The sequence below is a fragment of the Felis catus genome, chromosome F1, assembly GCF_018350175.1.
Source record: "Felis catus isolate Fca126 chromosome F1, F.catus_Fca126_mat1.0, whole genome shotgun sequence".
Lineage (NCBI taxonomy): Eukaryota > Metazoa > Chordata > Mammalia > Carnivora > Felidae > Felis > Felis catus.
In genome coordinates, this window is record NC_058384.1 from 47,392,834 (window position 1) to 47,416,459 (window position 23,626).

At 37.8% G+C, this 23,626-nt stretch overlaps 1 long non-coding RNA gene across 12 annotated transcripts in view; it reads right to left on the reverse strand.

The window, feature by feature from the left end:
* Positions 1 to 23,626, reverse strand: part of LOC109495729 — a 369,888-nt gene that overhangs the window by 215,415 nt on the left and 130,847 nt on the right. For all 12 annotated transcript variants that reach the window (XR_006592080.1, XR_006592077.1, XR_006592085.1 and 9 more), the window contains one exon: positions 11,289 to 11,416. This is a non-coding gene — a long non-coding RNA (uncharacterized LOC109495729). The remainder of the gene's footprint in view (positions 1 to 11,288; positions 11,417 to 23,626) is intronic.

Sequence of the window (23,626 nt, forward strand, 5' to 3'; positions counted from 1 at the left end):
CAGATCTATTCGTATGGTGACATCTTCAACAGTACAGAGTACAAACAACTATTACAAGACATGACCATGTTAATATACCTCACAATGTTGTTTCATATGGATAATTACATCTAGCACCATTCATTGAAAAGATCATTCTTTCTTTTACCACACATCAGTGCTGCTTTTTTCCTAAATCAAGTCCATGTACATGGTTATCTTTTAGGCTTTCTATTCTGTTCCGTTGGTTTATATATCTTTATAAAATTGTATTATCCTGGGGCGCCTGGGTGGCGCAGTCGGTTAAGCGTCCGACTTCAGCCAGGTCACGGTCTCGCGGTCCGTGAGTTCGAGCCCTGCATCAGGCTCTGGGCTGATGGCTCAGAGCCTGGAGCCTGTTTCCGATTCTGTGTCTCCCTCTCTCTCTGCCCCTCCCCCGTTCATGCTCTGTCTCTCTCTGTCCCAAAAATAAATAAACGTTGGAAAAAAAAATTAAAAAAAAATTGTATTATCCTGATTCCAAAAGATTTTGTAATGACTTGATTTAGCTTTATTCTTCTTTTAAATACTTGTCTATTCCTGTACTTTGAATTTTCATAAAATTATAGAATAAGCTTGCCAGTGTTTACACACACACACACACACACACACACACCCCTCCTGCAGGGATTTTTATAATTGCATTAAATCTATACATCAATTTCTGAAGGATTGACAAATTCACAATAGTCTTCTAATCCATAAACATAGTATTTCCCTCCATTTGCTTAAGTCTTTAATTTCACTCATGAATGTTGTGTTTTCATTAGTTTTAGGTCTAAGTATTTGAGTTATGTTATTGAATGCAATTTTTTTCAAAAATCTTTCCAGCTGTAATTGGTTTTTTGCTGGTATACAGAAATATACTTTTATGTATAATCTCATTTCTAACAATTTTGCTAAATCCATCTGTTAATTATACCACTTTGCAGATTCTTTCAAACTTTCTACACACACAACTGTCTCTCCTGTGAATAATGACTATTTTACTTCGTCCTCCCTAAACTTTCCAACTCCAAAAAGAAGAATCATGATCTAATTGGATTCTTTACCTCAGCCAGGAGAGAGGAATTTCATGATGCCTGCCTGGCAGAATTTCATCATCGCAATGGACAAATGAATGCTATATATCTCTCATTGTTTTCCTCAAATGGGAGTTTTCAATATGGTTATCCTGTCCCTGCTCCACCACTGGATGAGGGTGAGGAAATGAGACAACTTGGTTATGAGTTCACAGGTGGCTAGACTACAAGGAGTAACATCTTGACCTGAAGGAGCAGACCCTATCTCCAAAAGATTCTTGACTTCAAGCTGAGTACAGGAACAAAATAGACTTCCTTTGAATTACTTCGCTTGGAGAGAGGGTAGGCGTTACATCTACCTGTCTCACATTGCTCAATATTTATTTTCTTTATTGGCCACTGACCTCACCTGACTTTCCTCTTACCTCTAAACAACTCTTCTCAGTGGCAGCTCTTTCTCGGCCCGGCCATGAGGCAGCTCCTCCCAAGATTGTTGTGATAGGTCTGCTCCATTTGGATCTTTCAGTCCCCCCCCCCCCTATTGATTTTATGTGATAGCTAGTTCCAAGTATCTCACTTACAAGGTTTCTAGGTTGAACCATTTTAGTGATTTCCAAATTCTACTTGCTAGAAAGTTCTTCTTTGAAGGCCAACCAGAATTTCAAAACAATCTGTTCAATATCAAAATCATAATTCCTCAGCAAAACTGTTCCTATACCTCTCTTCCATGTTTTCTAAATGGTGACACTATTATCCTCATTTGTAATGCTCAAAAAAATATCAGAGTTACCTTTGAGTTCTCTCTCTCTTCCTCCATCTCCTTTCCTACATCCAATCAATAGCCACTGACACAACCCAAGCTCAAAGCTGAGTCCCTGGAATCCTAAAGTAGGGAAAAGAAACATGACTATCTTGCCCTCCATTAATGACCCCGTCACACTGTAATCACGTCTGCATTCTCAATTCCATGCTTATCCCTCACCCAATTCTCAATAACTATGTTGTTTTATACGCAGGCATTCTGGCACATAATGAAAGCTCTCTATGTCTTTGTGGGCATAAAATCACAGTGATGGGACACACTGGAGACTCTCACTAAATTTCTGGAATTTTTCCAACTCTGAGACTTCCTTCCTCTATTACATTTCAGGGAGGTATTCTAACTAAAACTCTCCTCCCCCGTCCTATTCTGCCTATATTATACTTTCCACAAGTCTGTCTCATTTCCTACTGAGACTTCCATCAGGTGTTCTAATGTTTGCTTAATTGACTTGAACAGCTGTAATCCCCTTCCCAGGGTAATAAAAAAACCCTCAACTACTGAAGTATGACTTTCAGCCTCTTCCCCGCCCATTTCAGAAGTCTTGCATTGTTTAAAATTTGGGGAGACTTTAGAGGCTTGAGAAAAATCTAATTTCCAGCCTGAAACTTCACAAGCAAGCTTCCTGGGCTTTCTTAGTTAACACATTCATAAAGTGTTCACAATTGAACTCACGAAAAGCCGGTCTCAGCAGGAACGGTGTCAGAGCCATCAAAAACATCAACAGACCCCCCTCTAACCCAACAACAAAGGTGAGGGAAGTGATCTTTCTTGAAGCAGGAATGAGGAGGAAATTATATAACACAACACAAATGAAAAAATTTTTAAATCCTCTCTCCAAATTAAAAAAATAAATAAAATTAAATAAAATAAAACCCTCTCTCCAAAAATTTAAACCACATCATAGTAGGTATCTCTCTCCCTACCCCACCCTACTCTTGCTTCTTCCTTAACCTTTGACTCTCTTCCCCCTCCTTCTCCTCCCTCATCAGGAGCACCTTTTGCTCTCCATCTAGCTCTTTTTCCTTTAAACCAACTCTGTTATATCCCCTGACTCTGATTTCTTCTTTCCTAACACTTTGCTACTCACATCTAACCACCTTCAAAGACTGCCACATCTAACATCCAAACCTCCCGTCTGCCCAATTTCCTAAGAAGTACACTTGACCTTTGAACAAGGGGGTTAGGGATGCCAACCTCTCCCCATGTGCAGTTTAAAATTCATGTACAACTTCTGGGGGCGCCTGGGTGGCACAGTCGGTTTTAAGCGTCCGACTTCAGCCAGGTCACGATCTCACGGTCCGTGAGTTCGAGCCCCGCGTCAGGCTCTAGGCTGATGGCTCGGAGCCTGGAGCCTGTTTCCGATTCTGTGTCTCCCTCTCTCTCTGCCCCTCCCCCGTTCATGCTCTGTCTCTCTCTGTCCCAAAAATAAATAAACGTTGAAAATAAAATTCATGTACAACTTCTGACTCCCCAAAATCTTTTTCTAATAGTCTACCGTTGACTATAACACATACTGCTAACAGTATTAACATACTTTGTGTGATGTATGTATTATATATGGTATTCTTAGAATAAAGTAAGGTAGAGCAAAGGCAATGTTAAGAAAATCCTAAGAGAAAATACATTTATAGTCCTGTATTATATTTAGAAAAAAAAGTCTATGTATAAGTGGACCCATACAGTTCAAACCTGTGTCGTTCACAGGACATCTATTTATTTTATCTGCTATTCTGACTGCCAGGTGAATACATTTCCTACCTCACTGCAATCCATCTTCTGCCCTGTGTTTTACTTGTTGCATCTTCTCAACATTAGTCAAAACTACCTTCATCCTGTGCCCTCAGACTAAACTCTCTGAAAGCAGAAGCTGACTGTTGCTTTATAATTTCTACATTATCACGCTTATTGTTTTATGAATATGAGCTCTACCAAAATTTAATAAAATGTAAATTTCTGAACATAAGTTATAAAAGCATTTTAATTTATGCAAAAGGTACAAACTTGGAATTCAGTGCAGTACATAAGTACAGTTGTATTCCTTGTATTTGTGAAAATACACACAGCCAAAGAAGCCACGTACTAGATCTGTTTTCTTCCAATTGTTCGTTCAATTTCACTCCCCATAAAATGGGTATTATGATATACTTACTGTGACTACTCACAGGGCTGGTAGGAGGTTCAGTTAATTAACATTTGGGGAAAGCTTTAAAATTCGTAAAGATATTTTATGGTTCCAAGATCCCTTCATCTTATTCTACGGTAGTAGCATGGTCTAGTTTGTCTATTTACAATGAAAAATGGAAGGACATAAAGAATGGAAGCATATAAAAGACATTATGAATGCTGAAAACCTTGGAAGCATTTAGTCCTAAGATTTTGAGATATTCATTTTAATACATTTTGAAAGTGTATTTAAAGCAAAGATGACTTCTGAGTTATGGAATAGTTTCCTTAAATTACAGCTCAGAAACTAGCACAAAAGTCAACTATTTTCTCCCATTAAGATTTCCGAAACAATACTGCATAAAGGAGCAGCTTCTGAGTTCATTTAATGGTTAATCTAATTTTAAATATGTGTGCCAATGTAGTGCTCCTCATTGGGGGGAAAAAAAAAAAGAAGAAGAGCCTCCAATTAGGTGAATCAGATGCTTCTTTTCTAGTTTAACATTATAAAAATCTATAAATTCCCTGGTAAAATACATACATACACACCTTAACCTCTGATTGATACACACAGCATATAACACACATATTCCACACACACACATATTCCACACGTATACTCACAAACGCCTTTATGAAAATCAGGCAAAGATATAAATACTGTATTAATGTACTGACAATAGATATTTACATAAATAAGGCAAAATCATTATGGAATATAAATACAAACAGTCTTCTTCTAAATTTCATCATCAGTTTGCAAATAAATATACAAAGATGGAGATGTCACAAATATAAGTATCTTCCTAATATAGAAGGTATACATCTGTGGTGGTTTCTTGATCAACTATAAAATTTTGAAGGTGTCTATCTTCTTATTTTTGGTGAAAGTCAGATAAATTGAAGCAGAATGAACCTTCAGTCAAAATGAACACAGTTTATGTCTCACATGGTACACCAATGATTCCATGAATCAGAAACAATTCTTTCAGTTGTATGTTTCTGGAAAACATTGATCACGATATTTTAATAGCAACAGCCTATAAATTTAACATTAGGCTCTTGCTAGAGACCTATTAGTTCAATATGTAATATCCAATTTTGTTAATGTTTATTTAGTTTTGAAAGAGACAGAGAGAGAAACAGCACAAGTGGGGGAGGGACGGAGAGAGGGAGACACAATCTGAAGCAGGTTCCAGGCTCTGAGCTAACAGCTCAGAAGCAGGGCTTGAACCCATGGACTGCAGGATCGTGACCTGAGCCGAAGTCCAATGGTTAACCGACTGAGCCACCCAGGTGCCCCTGTGATATCCAATTTTAAAGGCATTATTACTGTCTTATAAATGCCACTAACAGAGCATCTCCTCCTATCTGAGCCTCCAACTGTCCCAATCGTCACCTGCAACACAGGCTCCATTATGATTACTATTTCCTTCACGTGTTCAGGCTTATGACTGTAAATGTTGAAACAGAAGCACCTTACACATATGCCTTCTTCCACTCCTATTCATCTCCTAGTTAGAGCCACACCAATGCAATCAACCTGGTATCTTCTGTTTCCTGACTTCTCTTAACAAAAGAATAAAGCAAGGATGCCCTAGGCCCTTTTTATCTTGACAGCCTCTGTCTTTTCTTAACAGAATAGTCAAAAGCTATTTTGAACCAAATTCTGTTTTCCTCAGTAGACTCTTACCAAATCGCAGTTTCTTCAAGATGCAATTGATGGAGTGTTTCTACCCCTTTCACAAAGTTTTACAAAGTTACTTCTAGCCTTCAGTGACTACTGCTGCTGAGAGTTATCTAATCCAGCCACTCTCAACACTTATTACACAGCAGTCTGGCTCCATGCAATGGGTGTTGGATGGAAAAAAACCTTTCTTTACTACTGGAATTCTCAGAGTTTTTAACATGTGAATGTGTAGTGTGTTTCTTCATGAAGGGGAAAAGACTAGTAGCATTTGCAGGAATGAGGCTCTCACTGCAGAAACAATGTCTTAAAAATAGTGATCCATGAAACATCCTTGGAAAACTCTGTTTTAAGCCATTATTCTAAAACTATACTGATGTGTCTCATCCCCTGCTGTTGTATTTCTCTTCTAGACTCAGCTGGAACATTTAATGCACAGAGGCAGACTTAGCTCTACCCTCAGGCTCCAGGTCTCAGATGACTCGACATCAACTCATCTTGCTGCTCTTTCCTGACATTTCCAAGCGTCCCAATCCTGGCCATTAGGTCTCTGCCAAATTACTAAGCCCAAAATCAGTTTCCAGGAATGGCTCCCTGGGATGCTATCTTCTTCCTAGCTCCAAAGAATCGCTTTCTTCACAACTAGACTTTGAGTTGCTTTTATCATTTATTCTCAACTCTATGCCCTGTCCAAGAGACAAAGTGAATTCTAGCTAAGGCTTGGAGTTGTGCCGACTGTGAACAACAGATCTGGTTCTCCACATGTTAGATATTCTACCTTCGCCGCAGGTGTCTGGTACTGACTTTTATCTGTACAGTTACATTCTCCATATAACCTTCTCCATATTCTTTAAATATCATGCTCTATTTGCAAGTCTGGATTCTCTGTTCCAGCAACAAGGTCTTCCTCTAACTCATATTGTCACTGTACCAGGGTAGGTCCCTGACCCCAGGCCCCCCTGACCAAAGCTGTCCTTCATCCTAAGGCCCAAGCCACTGTCCTGGCACTAAAGATATAGGTTTTAAAAAAAGAAAACCAGGGGCATGAATCTTAATTTCGGCTCTGGTCATGATCTCATGGTTTGTAACTTCGAGCCCTGTGTCAGGCTCCACAGTGACAGCACAGAGCCTGCTTGGGATTCTCTCTCTTTCGAAATATAAAAGCTTAAAAAAATAGCCGAAGAACAAAATTTCTCGCCTTACTTATTGTACTCAATGGAATATTTTAATTTAGTAATTTTACTAGAAAAATAGTCTAGAAAATTTTAACATTAAATATCATACTAGAGATGGCCATCTAAAAAATTCTGCTCAAAATCTATTTCTACAGTAAATACAACTGCCAAACTATTTCCATTTGTTTACTATGTCATTGAGGTGTAACTGATAGGTAAGCATACCTTATTTTATTGTGCTTTGCTTCACACTTCACAGATCTGCATGTTTTCTGGAAACCTAAGGTTTGTGGCAACCCTGTGTTGAGCAAGTCCATCAACACCATTTTGCAAAGGCACTTGCTCACTTGGTGTCTCTCTGTCACATTTTGGTCAGTCTCTCAGCATTTCACAATTTCATTATTATTAGGTTTGTGATCTGTGATCTGTGATCAGTCATCTTTGTGTTACTACTTTAATCGTTGTGAGGAGCCACAAACCACACCCACGTGAGACAGCTAACTTAACTGATGCATGTTGTATGTGTTCTAATTGCTCCAAGGATGGGCCTTTCCACAGTGTCTCTCCCTCTCCTTCAGCTGTCCGTAGTCCCTAACATATAACAATATTGAAATAAGGCCAATTAATTACCCATAATAACCTCTAAGTGTTCAAGTGGAAGGAAGAGTGACTGGTCTCCCATATTAAATTAAAAGCTAGAAATGATAAAGCTTAGTGAGGAAGGCATGTCAAAAGCCCAGGTAGGCTGAAAGCTAGGCCTCTTGTGCCAAACAGTTAACCAAGTTGTGAACACAAAGGAAAAGTTCTTGAAGAAAATTAGAAGTGCTACTCCAGTGAACACACAAATAAGAAAGTGAAACACCTACTGCTGATATGCAAAAAGTTTTCAAGGTCTGGAAAGAAGATCAAGCCAGCCACAACATTCCCTTAAGCCAAAGCCTAATCCAGAGCAAACTACTAACTCCCTTTAATTCTATAAAGGCTGAGATGAGGAAGCTGCAAAAAAAGTTTGAAGCTAGCAGGGGTTGGGTCATGAGATTGAAGCAGCCACCTCTATCACATAAAAGTGCAAGGCAGAGCAGGAAGTGCTAACATAGAAGCTAGAACAAGTTATCAAGAAGATCTAGCTAATTAAGGTAGGTGGTTACACTGAAGAACAGATTATCAATGTAGACCAAGCTGTCTTCCATTAGAAGAAGATGCCATCTAGGACTTTTCTAGCTGGAGAAGAGAAGTTAATGCCTGGCCTCATAGCTTCAAAAGACAGGCTGGTTCTCTTGTTAATGGCTACTGCAGCTGGTGACCTTAACTTGAATACTCATTTACCATTCTAAAAATTCTAGGGCCCTTCAGAATTATGCCGAATTTACTCTGCCTGTGCTCTTTACATAGAAAAACAGAACCTAGGTGATTGCGCAACTGTTTACAACACGGTTTACTGAATGTTTTACGCCCACTGTTGAGACCTACTACTCAGGAAAAAAAAAAGATTCCTATCAAAATATTACTTCTTGTTAACAACATACCTGGTTACCCAAGAGTTCTAATAGAGATGGACAAAATTAATATTGTTTTCATGCCTGCTAATACAACATCCATTCTACAGCCCATGGATCAAGGAGAAATTTCAACTTACAAATATTATTTAAGAAATACACTTTGTAAGGTGACAGGTGCCATATATAGTTATTCCTTTGATGGATCTAAGCAAAGTAAATTGAAACCTTCTGGAAAGAATTCACCATTCTAGATGTCATTAAGAACAGTCATGATTCGGGGCGCCTGAGTGACTCAGTCGGTTAAGCGGCCAACTTCAGCTCAGGTCATGATCTCGCGGTCTGTGAGTTCAAGCCCCGCGTCGGGCTCTGTGCTGACAGCTCAGAGCCTGGAGCCTGTTTCAGATTCTGTGTCTCCCTCTCTCTCTGCCCCTCCCCTGTTCACGCTCCATCTCTGTCTCAAAAATAAATAAATGTTAAAAAAAAAAAAAAGAACAGTCATCATTCACAGGAAGAGGCCAAAATAACATTAACAGGAGTTTGGGAAAAGTGGATTCTAACATTAATGAATGACTTGAAGGGGTTCAAGACATCAGTGGAGAAATAAGTGCAGGTGTGGTAGAAACGGCAAGAGAACTAGAACCCGAAGTGAAGCCTGAAGAAGACACTGAACTCCTGCAATCTCATAGTCAACTTTCATGGAGGTGGAGTTGCTTCTAACACATGGGCAAAGAGAGTGTTTTCTTAAGATGGACTCTACTTCTGGTGAAGATGATGCGAAGATTCTTGAAATGACAACAAAGGATTTAGAAGATTATATAAATTTAGTTGCTAAAGCACAGCAGGTTGTAGGATGATTCCAGTATCCAAAGAAGTTCTACTGTAGGTAAAGTGTTATCAAACATCATCACTGCTGAGAAATTATTCATGAAACCAAGAGTCAATTGACATCGCAAACTTCTTTTTTCATATTTTAAAAAATTGTCATGGCTACTCCAACCTTTAGCAACCACCCACCACACTAAGTCAGCAGTCATCAACATTGGGGCAAGACCCTCCCACAAGCAAAAAGACGACAACTCACTGAAAGCTCAAATATGTTTAGGATCTTTTAGCAATGAAGAACTTTTTAATTAAGGTATGTACATTTTTTTAGACATAATGCTGTTGCACACAATATTGATTACAGTATAGTATAAATGTAACCTATATGCACTAAGAAACCAAAAAATTCATTTGACTTGCTTTACTGCAATATTCACTTTACTGTGGTAGTCTTGAACCTGCAAGATCTCCAAAGTATGCCTATATAAAAAACTGCAAGTATTTAATGGATACAAGTTGATGGGTTTGAACATGTATATATGCATATACATATCATCATCACAGTAGCCTCAGAATTAAATTATCAGTTTGGATATGCTCTAGAATAGTTTCCCAAACCACCTCTCATGTGGTACCTTCAAAGTCTGAGAATTTTAAGACAGTTGGCATGTTTTCTTCCAATACAATCCCTAACCATTGATTCTAACTAAAAATAGTGTACAACTGCTTTCAAAACTCTAAAGAATCACCTGAGAAAACTGCCTCACATTTAGTGATGAAATTAGGAGATGTCAATTTAAAACTCCTTTGCAATATTTTCAAATGTTTACCAGTCCACTTGAAGCTCTCCTCAAACGGGGACTGATTTCTGGAGTAATACTACAGAACAAGCACCATTTAACACAATTTCCTCCCACAGATACAGATCAATCAGAAATGATTAGAAACTATCATTTCAAGGGCACCCAGTGGTTCAGTTGGTTAAGTGTCCGACTCTTTGTTTAGGCTCAGGTCATGATTTCATGGTTCTAAAGTTTGAGCTCCATGGTGGGCTGTGTGCTAACGGTGTGGAACCTGCTTGAGATTCTTTCTCCCTCTTTTTCTCTCTCTCCCCCACTCATACTCTCTCTCAAAATAAACTAAAAAAAAAAGCTATCATTTTATCTAGAGTATGTTATTTTTCCAAAACTGAAACTAGCCACCATGGGCACTTAATTTTAGAGCATAAAATATGTAGCTGATGTGGGACCCTTGCACCCATAATCCTCTCCTAGACATCTGGCTTGTCTGTGCCTGCAGGCTTTTTATTTCTCAGAACCTCCATGACCTGGAAGAATTCACTACCAGGAGCTGTCCTCAGAGACTCAAGAATCGGTGTGTAAATATCCAATTCCTTCATCTAATAGGTAGATTATTTCTGAGATATATGTTGTGTTCCATTTCACGAAGTTCTTCTGAGAGACGGAACTCTGAGTACACATGACACTGCCCTAATAATGCTTAAAACTGGCTACACTTGCTTTCTTGTTTCTCTTCCCCACTTTGCTCTGAAATATTTCCCATGATCTTAGGCTTAAGGTAAAATGGATTCTTGCTGTTGTCTAGTTTTTTCAGCATCAACCTAATTTATGGTGACCATATGTTCATCGGGAGCTGGTTTGCCTCAGAATGTCTTAATTTAGGCCTATAATTGTGGCATGCTTATCAACAGCATCCCCTTTCACTCAATAACGTCCTGGTTTGGCAAAAAATTATATCATCACCCTTCATGGTCCTATTACTCTGCTGGCTTCTCAGTTGTGCTAACCTTATGAACAGACTAAAGTTTACACCTTGCTCTGCCCATCCTTACAATCTTTTCTATTTATGATTTCTTACCTTAATTTCTCTATTTCCTCAATTCTGGTTCTTCCCTTGGTACGTGACAACTCAGTACACTCATATCCTGGTACAGAAGACTGCATAATTATTAACTATCTTAATTAGGAATCGCTATTTTCTGGTTTTATGTAATGTGTAGAACTGGTTTCTCATTAATATTTCAAAGGTAAAAGAAAATTTTTTTGTCAAGTTGCATACCTTAATCATAACCCATGTGATCTGACTGAAGACAATCTGGGATGCCAATGGCAGACCAAGAGGGTGAAGAAAATAATCCAGCATTCCGTGGGGTCAGGGTGGACCTATGAGGGAAGGAGCCACAAGATCTAAAGGAAAATGACAAACAGAAGTTCTGTATGAGCAAGAGAAAAATAATAGTATATGTTTTGACATTTTATAAGATTTTATTAGTAAAATCCTCTTCTATTTAGTTTAATAGTTGACCACTGGCTAGTAAGTTCTATTTTTCTGGTACAAAATGTGAGGAAGAACATTCATATTCAGAGTCACAAAGATGAGCATATGTGGCAGTGTGGAGGTAGGTGAAAGTCTGTTTAACTAGAACACAGGTATTACTAAAGAGAGCAGCAAGAAGTATTTTACACCACTGCACCTAATTATGTTTGACTAAGGATGCTTCAGATCTACTTTTCCTGATTGCCTTTTTTAATATAATTGGGAAGATGTAATTTTTTCAAACCTGTCATGCTACCAATTTTAGCTTTTGATTCAAATAAATACAAGAAACTCAATGTATGCCTATTGAGTCTCTTATTATAAAAGAGGATTTTTAGAAGACAGATATCAAAATATGTTTTACTAACAATGATCAAAAAATCAATTATGCAAATACATCTCAATGTATCTTTTCCATGCATATTGAGAAACATGAAGTACCAGAAATGTACAAGTAGTTTCTATTCCATGAAAGATGTTGGCCTGAAATATTAATACATATTCTTAAATTATTTGTGATTTTTTTCCTTCTCATTTCTTCTAACACAAATGAAAGTAATATCTTACTGTTCCTTTTTTATTTAAAAATGCACAGCTTCCAAATTACAGAAATAGTTGAAGCAGATTTCTGACACTAAGGACACCTTTTAAAAATTGCCTTGATAATGTAGAAGGAATCCAGAGAGAAGGTCTGACAGAGTTGGCTGAAAAAAATAAAAAGCTTTGTGTAATGTTGAAACAAAAATAAGTTCACTTCCCAAGTTTAATTGATCATTTTCAGTGAATCTTTCTACATCACCCTAACTACCAGTATCATACCAGGACCATTTAACCAATATAAGCACGCACACATACATACACTCACACACACAAACATATGCCATTGCCAGTCCTAGACAAACTCTCCTCCACAGTCCTACACACACACACACACACACACACACACACACACACACTCTCTCTCTCTCTCTCTCTCTCTCTCTCTCTCTCTCTCTCTCTCTCTCTCTCAAGTCCATCTTCTAGCAGCCAGGTTCAGACAATCCAGTGAAAGCCTTCAAGTCCCACAATACTACAAAGAATCTACATGGAGGGAGCCTAGATCCCTGAAGGACTGACTACCTGGCACAAAATCTCCGAGCAAATCCTGACACCAATTAAAAATAAAGATTTATTTAGTGAAACCACTATTATTTACCTAACACAAAATGACTCTGCATTTTAAATTATGATAGGATTAAATTGCCCTCCAAAGAGGTTGAGCTGATTTACACACTCATCAGAAATATACTGAAGAACTAATTTAAGTACCCTAATAATTTGGATAATCTTTGTTATCTCCACCAATTTTACACATGAAATGGTATTGTGCTGCAACACTGACTTGTATTTCTCCTAGTGTGAGTATAACCATCTTTGCTGTAAGCTTGATTTATCTTTTCATTTTTCACCTATGTTCTATGTCTGTTTTCTAGTGTTGCTAGTTTTTCTTGATCTGTAAGTATTCATGATACAGTAAAACAAGTACCACTACACTGTATGTGTGACAAACATTTTCCCACTTTGTCCTTTAATTTTGATACTTTCTTTACTGTAGAATAATTTAGTTTTTATTAATGTATTCATTTTTCTGATAGCTTATACATTTTGTACCATGCACAGAAAAACTTCTCCCATTTATAAATGTTAATATCCTGTTTTCTTCCAGATTTTCTGTTCTAGTTACTTGATGCTGCATAATAAATGACCCCAAAACATAGCTTCTTAAAACAAATGTCATTCTTTTATTTTTTCAGTTTTTTTTTTAATTTACATGCAAGTTAGTTAGCATATCGTGCAACAATTTCAGGGGTAGATTCCTTAAAACCTCTTACCCATTTAGCCCATCCTTCCCCTCCCACTACCCCTCCAGCAACCCTCTGTATGTTCTCTATATTTTTAAGAGTCTCTTATGTTTTGTCCCCCTCCCTGTTTTTATATTATTTGTTTCCCTTAAGTTCATTGGTTTCATATCTTAAAGTCTTCATAGTAGTGGAGTCATATATTTGTCTTTCTCTAATTTCACTTAGCATAATACCCTGTAGTTCCATCCATATAGTTTCAAATGGCAAGATTTCATTCTTTCTGATTGCCAAGTAATATTCCAGTGTGTGTGTGTGTGTGTGTGCACGCGCGTGTGTGTACATATATGCGCACACGCACACACACATACACACACACCTTCTTTATCCATTCACCCATCGATGGACATTTGAGCTCTTTCCATACTTTGGCTATTGTTGATAGCATTGCTATAAACATTGGGGTGCATGTGCCCCTTCAAAACAGGACACCTGTATCCCTTGGATAGATACCTAGTAATGCAATTTCTGGGTCATAGGGCAGTTCCAATTTTAATTTTTGAGGAATCTCCATACTGTTTTCCAGAGTGGCTATACCAGTTTGTATTCCCACCAGCAGTACAAAAGAGATCCTTTTTCTCCACATCCTCATCAATTATCTGTTGTCTGAGTTGTTAATGTTAGCCATTCTGACAGGTGTGAGGTGCTATCTCATGGTGGTTTTGATTTGTATTTCCCGGCTGATGAGTGATGTGGAGCATTTTTTCATGTGCCTGTTGGCCATCTGGATCCCTTCTTTGGAAAAGTATCTATTCATGGCCTTTGCCCATTTCTTCACTGGATTATTTGTTTTTTGGGTGTTGAGTTTGATAAGTTCTTTATAGATTTTGGATACTAGCCCTTTATCTGATATGCCATTTGCAAATATCTTCTCCCTTTGCCTTTTAGTTTTGCTGATTGTTTCCTTTGCTGTACAGAAGCTTTCTATTTTGATGAGGTCCCAATAGTTCATTTTTGCTTTTGTTTCCCTTGCCTTTGGAGACATGTTGAGTGAGAAGTTGCTGCAGCCGAGGTCAGAGAGGTTTTTGCCTGCTTTCTCCTCAAGGATTTTGACGGTTTCCTGTCTTACATTTAGGTCTTTCATCCATTTTGAGCTTATTTTTGTGTACGGTGTAAGAAAGTGGTCCAGGTTCATTTTTCTGCATGTTGCTGTACAGTTTTCCCAGCACCATTTGCTAAAGAGGCTGTCTTTATTCCATTGGATATTCTTTCCTGCTTTGTCAAAGATTTGTTGGCCATACATTTGTGGGTCCATATCTGGGTCCTCTATTCTTCCTTCGACCTATGGGTCTATTCCTGTGCCAGTACGATACTGTCTTGATTGCTATAGCTTTGCAAGCAGCTTGAAGTTCAGGACTGTGATGACTTCTGCTTTGGTTTTCTTTTTCAAGATTGGTTTGACTATTCGAGCTTTTTTCTGGATCCACAAATTTTAGGATTGATTGTCCTAGCTCTGTGAAAAATGCTGGCGTTATTTTGATAGGGATTGCAACAACTGTCATTCTTGTCTCTCGTGACTCTGGAGATTTACCTCATGGGATAGTTCTCACCTAGGACCTCTTCTATGATTCCAATCAGACAATGCCTTGAACTTGAGTCCTCCCAAAAGTCTCTTCACTCATGTTATCGGACAGTTGGTTCTACCTGTTGACTGAGACCTTTCCATATGACTTGTACTTCCTCTTAGGTCAGAGGCTGAGTTCCAAAACATTAGCATCTCAAAAGAGAAAAAATGCAAGCTCCAGGGTTTAGGTCATACTGTACCAGTCAGTAAGAGCCCAGATTCAAGGGGAAGAATACAGATTCCACCTTTTGACAGGAGGAGTGTATAGCAATATTGGAGACATGTTTTAAAATTGCCATTATCTTTAAGGGCTTAATTTGAACATAATCAGTTTGATGGCAGAGTAATTTACATATAATTCACCCATTTTAAGTTTCCACTTGGATGAATTTTGACAAATGCTTGCAAGCATATAACCACCACAACCAATACGTAAAATATTTCTATTATCCCCAGAAGTGCCTTTTCTGCATTCAGTCTCCCCCCTCCATTCCTGGCTCCCAACAACAGATCTACTTTCACTCACTCTACTTTGCCTTTTCTAGATTTTCCTATAAATGGACTCATACAGTATATAGTCTTTACAGTGGCTTATTTCATTTAGCATAGTGTTTTCAAGATTCGTCTGTATTATACGTTTCGTAGTTCATTCTCTTTAGTGCTGAGTAGTATTTCATGGCGTGGATAGATCATAACTAGTTCATCCATTCACCTGTTGTTGGACATTTGTATCGTTTCCTACTTGGGCTATGGTGGATAAAGCTATGAATATATGTGTACAGGTCCTTGTGTGGAAGGGTCTTTTTATGTATCTTTGGAAAATACATAGAATTTGAATTTCTTAGTCATATGTAAGCATACATTTCACTTTGTAAGAAACTCGGTCTTCATTTTTTATTTATTCAAATAATTGGCCTATTAGTTATTTTTCTTTTAAGGAGGGAGTTTCTACAATTTGTTTCCCTGATAGCTGGTCAATTTTCTTAACACCATTATAATATAACACTTCCCTTATTGATTCAATAGACCCATATTACATGCCAGTTCTCCTATATATTTAGGTCTATATCTGGACTTTCTCTTCTATTCCAATTAGTGGGGTGCTGATGAAGGTGGTAATGCTGCTGCTAATTCACATTGCTTTAAACACTTTGTATGTGTTAACTCATTTAATTTCTAAATCAATTCTATGAGATAAACACTATTTTAATAGTTAGATTAAACAAGTAAGACAAAACCCAGAAATACTAAATAATTTCCCCAAGATCCCACAGCCAGTAATGAATGGCAAAGGCAGGACACAGATCGAGGCAATCTATCTCCAGGGCTCACACATCCAACCAAGCACTAGGTCGCTCTGACTCATCAGTGTATTGCAAGTACCTCACTGTACATCATTCTAATATTGCATTAATCCCTGTGTGAATATGTCCCATCCCATACTTCATTTTCCATGTGAACAATTTAATTAGCTTGGTTACTTCCCTTCAAAAACTCTTTTGGTATTTTCATTGTATAAAAATTATAAACTAATTCAGTCAGAATTAGCCCTTTTATAGTATTAAGTATAGTAATATTTCTCTTTCTAAATTCCTTTAAAAATCAGAAAATGTTTTTCTCAGTGTCAATTTCACTTGATATATTTTCCCATGTCAAACAAAACCTGCTTTAAAAAAAAGTGAGTACTCTCATTTTCTTAAGGAGAATGAATAAATAATAGTTTAGGGGAACTGCAATGTCAGGAATGTAGTAGTCAAAGCTGTAAAGTAAACAAAGTTCTCAACATGTACACATACATGCTTCTCAATCCCTCTCCATTTTTAGTACACCTTATATGAGCATCTGATCAATGGATCCTGACCTCCTCAGGTGCACGCACCATTACATTCCTCTTCAACCACCCCATGCAATCCATTAGTACTCCTCTCAAATCTCATCCTTTTTTTCCTCTCTACAAAGTGTACAAGGTAAAAGCTAACTTCCCAAACCCATCCATGTTAATATGCAGAGGATAAAAGTCTAGAACAGAGCCAACATCCAAAACAACCTAGCTCTTCAACTCTCTGGAAATCCAAGTATGATTCAACAGAGTCTTTCTCAGGGCAATGCCCTATTTCTGTAATGTCACCAACATATATGAAAAATCATCCAAGTGGGGAGGCGGGTACAAAGTATTTGCAGGGGGGTAATCATGCCATGCCCTCTTATTTATGCACACTGGCTTTACTTATAGCCAGACTCAATCCAAACCTCTTCATACTGAATCTGTATTCTTATTTCTAAATTTAGACAATAAACACAGCATTATTCTCCATAAACCAATTATTAAATTGCCCAGAAACTCTGTTCACTATCTTTCACACAGAAAGTTTACAAATTTCAAAGTTAAATACCTATTAAGAGAGTATATTAAGGCAGAGGAAGTGGATTTTCTATGACCTGTAATTTACAAAAAAGATAAATAAATGATAATCAAAAAACAAACAAAAGTCTTCCTGAGAAATCATTATCTATACAGGTGCCTTATGCATACATATATAACACTTTTGATTTGCCATCAGTGTAAGGTGGTTATGCCAGTTTTGAATTAGGTTTTTCCTTGTGTAAAACCATTTCTCCTGGGGAATTCTTCCAGAACCGCCACTTATATTGAGACTTAGGGATGCATGGGACAGTACAGTTTTGTCCTGTATCAAAGCGCTATTTATGAAATGACAGTACTTTAGAAATGGAGAGAATATTAGGGGTCATATAATTTGACTACTTATTAAAACCCAATTATTCCCTGAGCCCATGATGAGCAAACTAAAGTTCAGAGAGGGGAAGTGACTTGCCAAACATGACAAAGCGAGTTAGCAGCAGGGCTGACAATGACCTGAGAGCCTTGACTCAGAGTCATTGCTTCTGTGTGCTGCTCAGGCAGCCCCCAACTGAGTTTTGTCTGGTTCAAAGACAGTATATACAAGTTGATGTGTATTTCCTAAAAACAGTTATTTTCCAAAATGGAAATATACTACTGTTTCATTAAAACAAGACTGAGTGGTGTGTTTTTTTTTTTGTTGTTTTTTTTGTTTGTTTGTTTTGTTTTTTAATCAAGGCCTTTAGTCTTCTTATGCTTTATTTACATTCAAGTGTATCCAGGGACTTCAAGGTCAAAAATTAACCTCCAATAAAGTTTGTTATGTTACATGAATATGTTCTAGAGATTTGCTGTATTGAACATACAGCCTATAGTTAACAATATTGTGCATGTAAAGATTTGGTAAGAGGGTAGATATTATGTTAAGTGTTTCTACAACAACAACAAAAAGAACACAAGGAAATTTTGGGTGGTGTTACTTATGTCTATTACCTTCACTGTGATGATGGCATCATGGGTGTTTGTCCAAACTCAAATTATATACATTAAATACTGTAATTTTTGTATATAAATTATACCTTAATAAGCTATTAAAAATAATAATAAAGTGCATATGAGCAATCTTGGTTCTAATCTATAAAAGTAATATCTGGGAATGAGGGACATATAACAAAAACTTGTATGTATGTTCTTTGGACCCTTTTAACCTAAGGGAGCCAAGAAGAGAGAGTCTTACTTTGAAGGAAGAAGAGGAACTCACCAGAAGTCAAGTCTCCTCCACACTTTCCTTCTTGACTGCAGATTCTAGGAGGAAAGAGTCTAAAGCAGACTTGAATCCACCACTCTGCCAATTATCAATGTTTAAAAATAGCCAAATGCACTCACCAAAAATATAAGCATTACACTGAATTGTGTAAGTGTAATTGTGTAAGTGTGTAAGTTTCACCTGAAATGCTAACACACAAAAAAGCAATCTTTTGGGATACAAAGACTTCCCCCAAAAAAGCTACATTTTGACAGATGGTTACTAATGTTCATGTATTTTCACTTTTTAAAGATGGTCTTATCTTTGCCCCTTATAAAAATACTTAATAATTCCCATAATGAGTCACGATATCCTGACTCTATGATTTAGATCTTGCAAATGGTTGATAACATTGTTCAATCCCAGGTGAATCTGTCTACTGACAAAAACAGGACAGCTACCTCACTGACAAAAACAGGACAGCTTTCTTGGTCAAAATTTATGTGTCAGAGTAAAAAAAAAAAAAATAAGTTTTTGATTCTGCCCCTCACCCTGCCCCCCCCCCCACAGTCTCTTCCACCCCCAGTAAATGGCACTTCCTTCATCCAGTATTCAGAGCAAAAACTCTGGCAAGATCCATGACTCGTCTGTCATATTCTACATCAAATCTATCAGAAAGTCTAGAGGATATTATCTTGAAAACACTTTCAGAATGCTCACTCCCCACCTCCACCTTTGCAGCTTGCCACCAAATCACCATTTGGTAGCAGGGAGTAAAAGGAACCAAACTATTGTAATTATCTCCTAAGTGGTTTCCCACTTCCCCAATAGGCCCTGTGGTCATTCTCCACACAGCAGCCACAGTCCTAATAAAACTCAAGTCAGATAGGGTCATCTCTCAACTTGAAACCTTCTCATGGTTTCCTTCTCAGAGAAAATTCCAGAGTTTTACAGTAGCCAATGAAACTTCGTTACTGGCCACCATCTCCTTTATTCATTCCTTAGATCTCACAGTCCTCCTACTGGTCACCCAACATGTCAAACCCACCACTACCTCAGGACATTCACACTTTCTTTTACCTCTAACTCCAATGCTCTTCACAAATACACCTGTTTGGCTTGCTCTCTCCTTCACGATTCTTTATGATCATCTTGTATAAAACAGTACAGGGGTGCCTGGGTAGCTCAGACAGCTAAGCGTCAGCGTCCAACTCTTCATTTCGGCTCAGGTCATGATCTCACAATCATGATATCGGGGCTACATCACACTCCACGCTGAGCATGTAGTCTGCTTAAGATTCTCCCTGTCTGTTAGGCTCCAGTGGCTGGAATCTAACAGACAATTAAATGTTTTTCAAATGACTGAATGTATGAGCGTTTATGTATGTACTTACATACGTACATACATACAGATGGATGGATGGATGGATGGATGGATGGATGGATGGATGGATGGGAGACTGAAGGTATGAGAGTTTATCTGGCATATTATACTTGGATGTCCACCTACACCTACGTCTTCCATTTCCTGTGACATGTATTATATGTACCACTTCATCTGACAGCCATGACATTCTATTTGTGCCGTTTCAGGAGTTGGACTTCGGATTAGTTCCAGAATTCGACAATGTTAGTAAATCTGAATTTATTCGCTATCATAGATTCTATGATTCAGTAGCGCTATATGACCTCAGAAATACTATCCCATGAAAGGATACACTTCACAGAAGCCTAGGCAGTCTGTTCTCCAATTACACATCCCAGATCTACTGTTATCCACAATTTTCTCTTACTGGCGGCAATTTATAATAAGCATTATCATTACTATTAATCATAATCTAAATCAAGAATCCACATTTTTTTCTGTAATAAGACAGATGATAAGTATTTTAGGCTTTGGGGGTATAGGGTCCCTGGCACAAAACCATTCAATTCTGCAATCATAGGAAGAAAGCAGCCATTGACCACATGCACATGAATAGGCATGGATAGATTTAGGATGTAATGTGCTAAATAAACCCTGATCTAAATTGTTTATTAAAAATTTGGTCAGTGTGGTTGCTGGGCTGGGGCAAGTTAATGAGGGTATAAAGCTAAGCAAAGGACAGAGGATTTTTAGGGATTCTCTCATTCATTTACAGTAACTTTTCTGTAACTAATCACCTGGAAGGTTTCACACAAACCATCTTACTTTATGGACTATCTGCAATAAACAGAACACTAAAATGATGTGTCTGTCCCCTCCTACCAACAGTCAGAAAGGAACAGGAAACGTTAGTCCATAAGGATGTGATTCTAGATGTTAGTCTAGATTGATGTGATTGGTTAATGTTTTTTTAATTAATGACTATGGGCTACAAAATAGATACCCTTGGTGTTAGATTTCGATAAAACATTTGATACAGTACTTCCCAAAGCTTTAAAAATCCATTCAAACTGAGTTTGATAGGACGGCTCCTGAACAGACTGCAAACTGTCAAGAGGAACGCAAACAATGGGGCATGAATGAAAAATACCAGTCTGTCACAATAAGGATCCTATCAACTGTAGTGCCCAGGGATTGGTGTTGAGCCAGTTAACATTCATTAATGATCTGAAAAAGAGAGTAAACAGAGCTTTTTCATTACACTTGCATATGAGGACTTGAGGAAGAAGAGTGCAAACCAATAAAGAGCAGAATAAATATGGCGAGATTACATTAAGATAGTGTTGGGGATGCAACTGTGAAATAATACAAGTTAATATTTTCTGAGATTGTTATTCAAGGAGATGAACACAAAAGTAGGGAAAAGAAATTTAAATGGAGTTCATTAAAAGATAATTCCTATTTCAAGACAGAAGTAATTGTGTCCTGAATAGAAAAACATCTGAAAAAGAGACATCTGCGTCACTGACTTGGGAGACACAGGGACGTCTAAGGCACAAAACCTCATAATTCCCTCATCAAGGACAAATTAATTTGCTACAATTATATAACAGACAAGTAAAAATTTTATCATTGTATTTTTAAATTATTACCAAGTAATTCACTGGGTTTAACTCTCACAAGACAAATATACTGCATCAAATTCTTAGCCCTTTCTTTTGGGTTTTAATTGTTCATTTTCGCTACTACAAAAAATTCCAGAGGATGTGGTCCATGTTGTTTCCTAAGCCTAATCAAATATAAATTGCTAAGAATTTCCTGCAATGCTGGATGTAAATTAAAATTACTCCTATAAATTCACTGCTCAAATTATCTGACAACTGCTGTTGTATTAATTTTACTGCTACATATACTAAACAATTGCAAATTTGCTTTCTTGATAACATGATAATTACTTTAGCTGTTGTTCAGGTATTGCCACTACATACATAGGCATCCACACTTAATATTTAAAACCTATTTAAAGCCAAAGATTTATCTCTGGTAAATGACCTAAGACAGAGTTCCTTCACTGCTCACCAAAATTACAGCTGCCACCATGAAGACAGACCACACCCACTGGATCAAGACTAGGATAGACCTAGCACAAAGCTTCAGAGAGATTCTTCATGCATTAAATTTTAGCACTGACATCTTCAATTTCAAGCAAAATTGTACCAGAAGCAAACCCCCCAAAAAATCCCTGAATATCTAATACAAATGATTCTTCCAGTTGGTGGCCCAAATGCAGAGAAACTTGGAAAATGTCACTTCCATCCTCACAAGAAAAAAAAAAGGGGGGGGGGAGGGGGAAAAAAACAAACCACCTTGAAAATGAACAGCTTTTCTTAGATCTACCAGAGAATTAAGGTCACAGGGCAAAGTGCTGCCCCAAAACTGAAACCACAGGCATATACAGAGAATCACAGCTTACTGGCAACAGAAGCCCAGAGGCAGAAGCCCACAGCTGGAGCCAATATCCATGGGGACACTTTGAACTATGTTTGAAGCACTGGTTCTTGGAGGCTCAGTGTGGCTTAGTTTGAGAGTTAAACATTCTGAGGAGGCCTAGTTTGGGGAGTCCTCACACTTTCCTGAGGTTCTCACTGAAAACTACAGAAAAATTCCCTTCCTGCTCTGGTCTGACGAAGGAAAATTACTGTTTTGAAATACACCCAGAGCTCTGTTCTCCTTAACAATGCCTACTTCTTGCCAGAGTCTAATCAACCTTGGGGAAGGAAAATTTCCAATTCCAGCTCCCTCTAGCCTTCCACATGGGATCAAGGCAATATCCATCTTAAGCCCACAGTAGCCTTACATGTAGGAAAAGGGAAAGACAGAACTCAAGGTCACTGAAAGACTGAGACCTAATCATATAAAATGGTTCCTCTCCCCCCTTACTCATCACTAAGGGTTCAGATGCGATCACAGAGATTAAAGCTAAAAGAACCAGCCCCAGACCCTATTTAAAAAGTCTTTAGAAAAATTCAAAGACAGCAGTGAAGACAAAAACAAAGACTCTAACTCAAATTTGAGCCTTTGACACCGTAGCCACAGCAAACAGAGCCTAATTCCTAACCAGATAAACCTAAACCTCACACTAGAAGAGTATGTATATGAGTTGCTTTTACCCAACCCTTCATTGCCTGCTCTCTAACAAGAAATAAGGCAAAAAACACACTCTGGAAAAACGAAGTATCAAAACCTGACTCACATATGGCCGAAAGCTTGGAATCATAACTGATGGAGATGTTAAAAGCTCTAATGGAAAAAGCAGACATCTAACAACAGACAGGTAATGTAAGCACAGAGAGGGAAGAAACTTTAATAGAATGGTAGAACTCAAAAATACTAACAAAAGTGAAGAATGGCTTCCCTGGTCTCATTAACAGACTGGGCATGGCCAAGGGGGGGAAAAAAATCAGTGAGTCTTAAGTTATATAAATAGAAGTTTCCAAAACTGAAATGCAAGGAGAACAAAGAAAGAAACAAGGGAATATTTAAGAACTGTGGGGCAATTGTAAAAGGAGTAAAATGAGAATACCAGAGCAAAAGGAAGAGCAAATAGTTTAAATAATAAAACAAATGAAAGGGAATCTGCTCTGGGT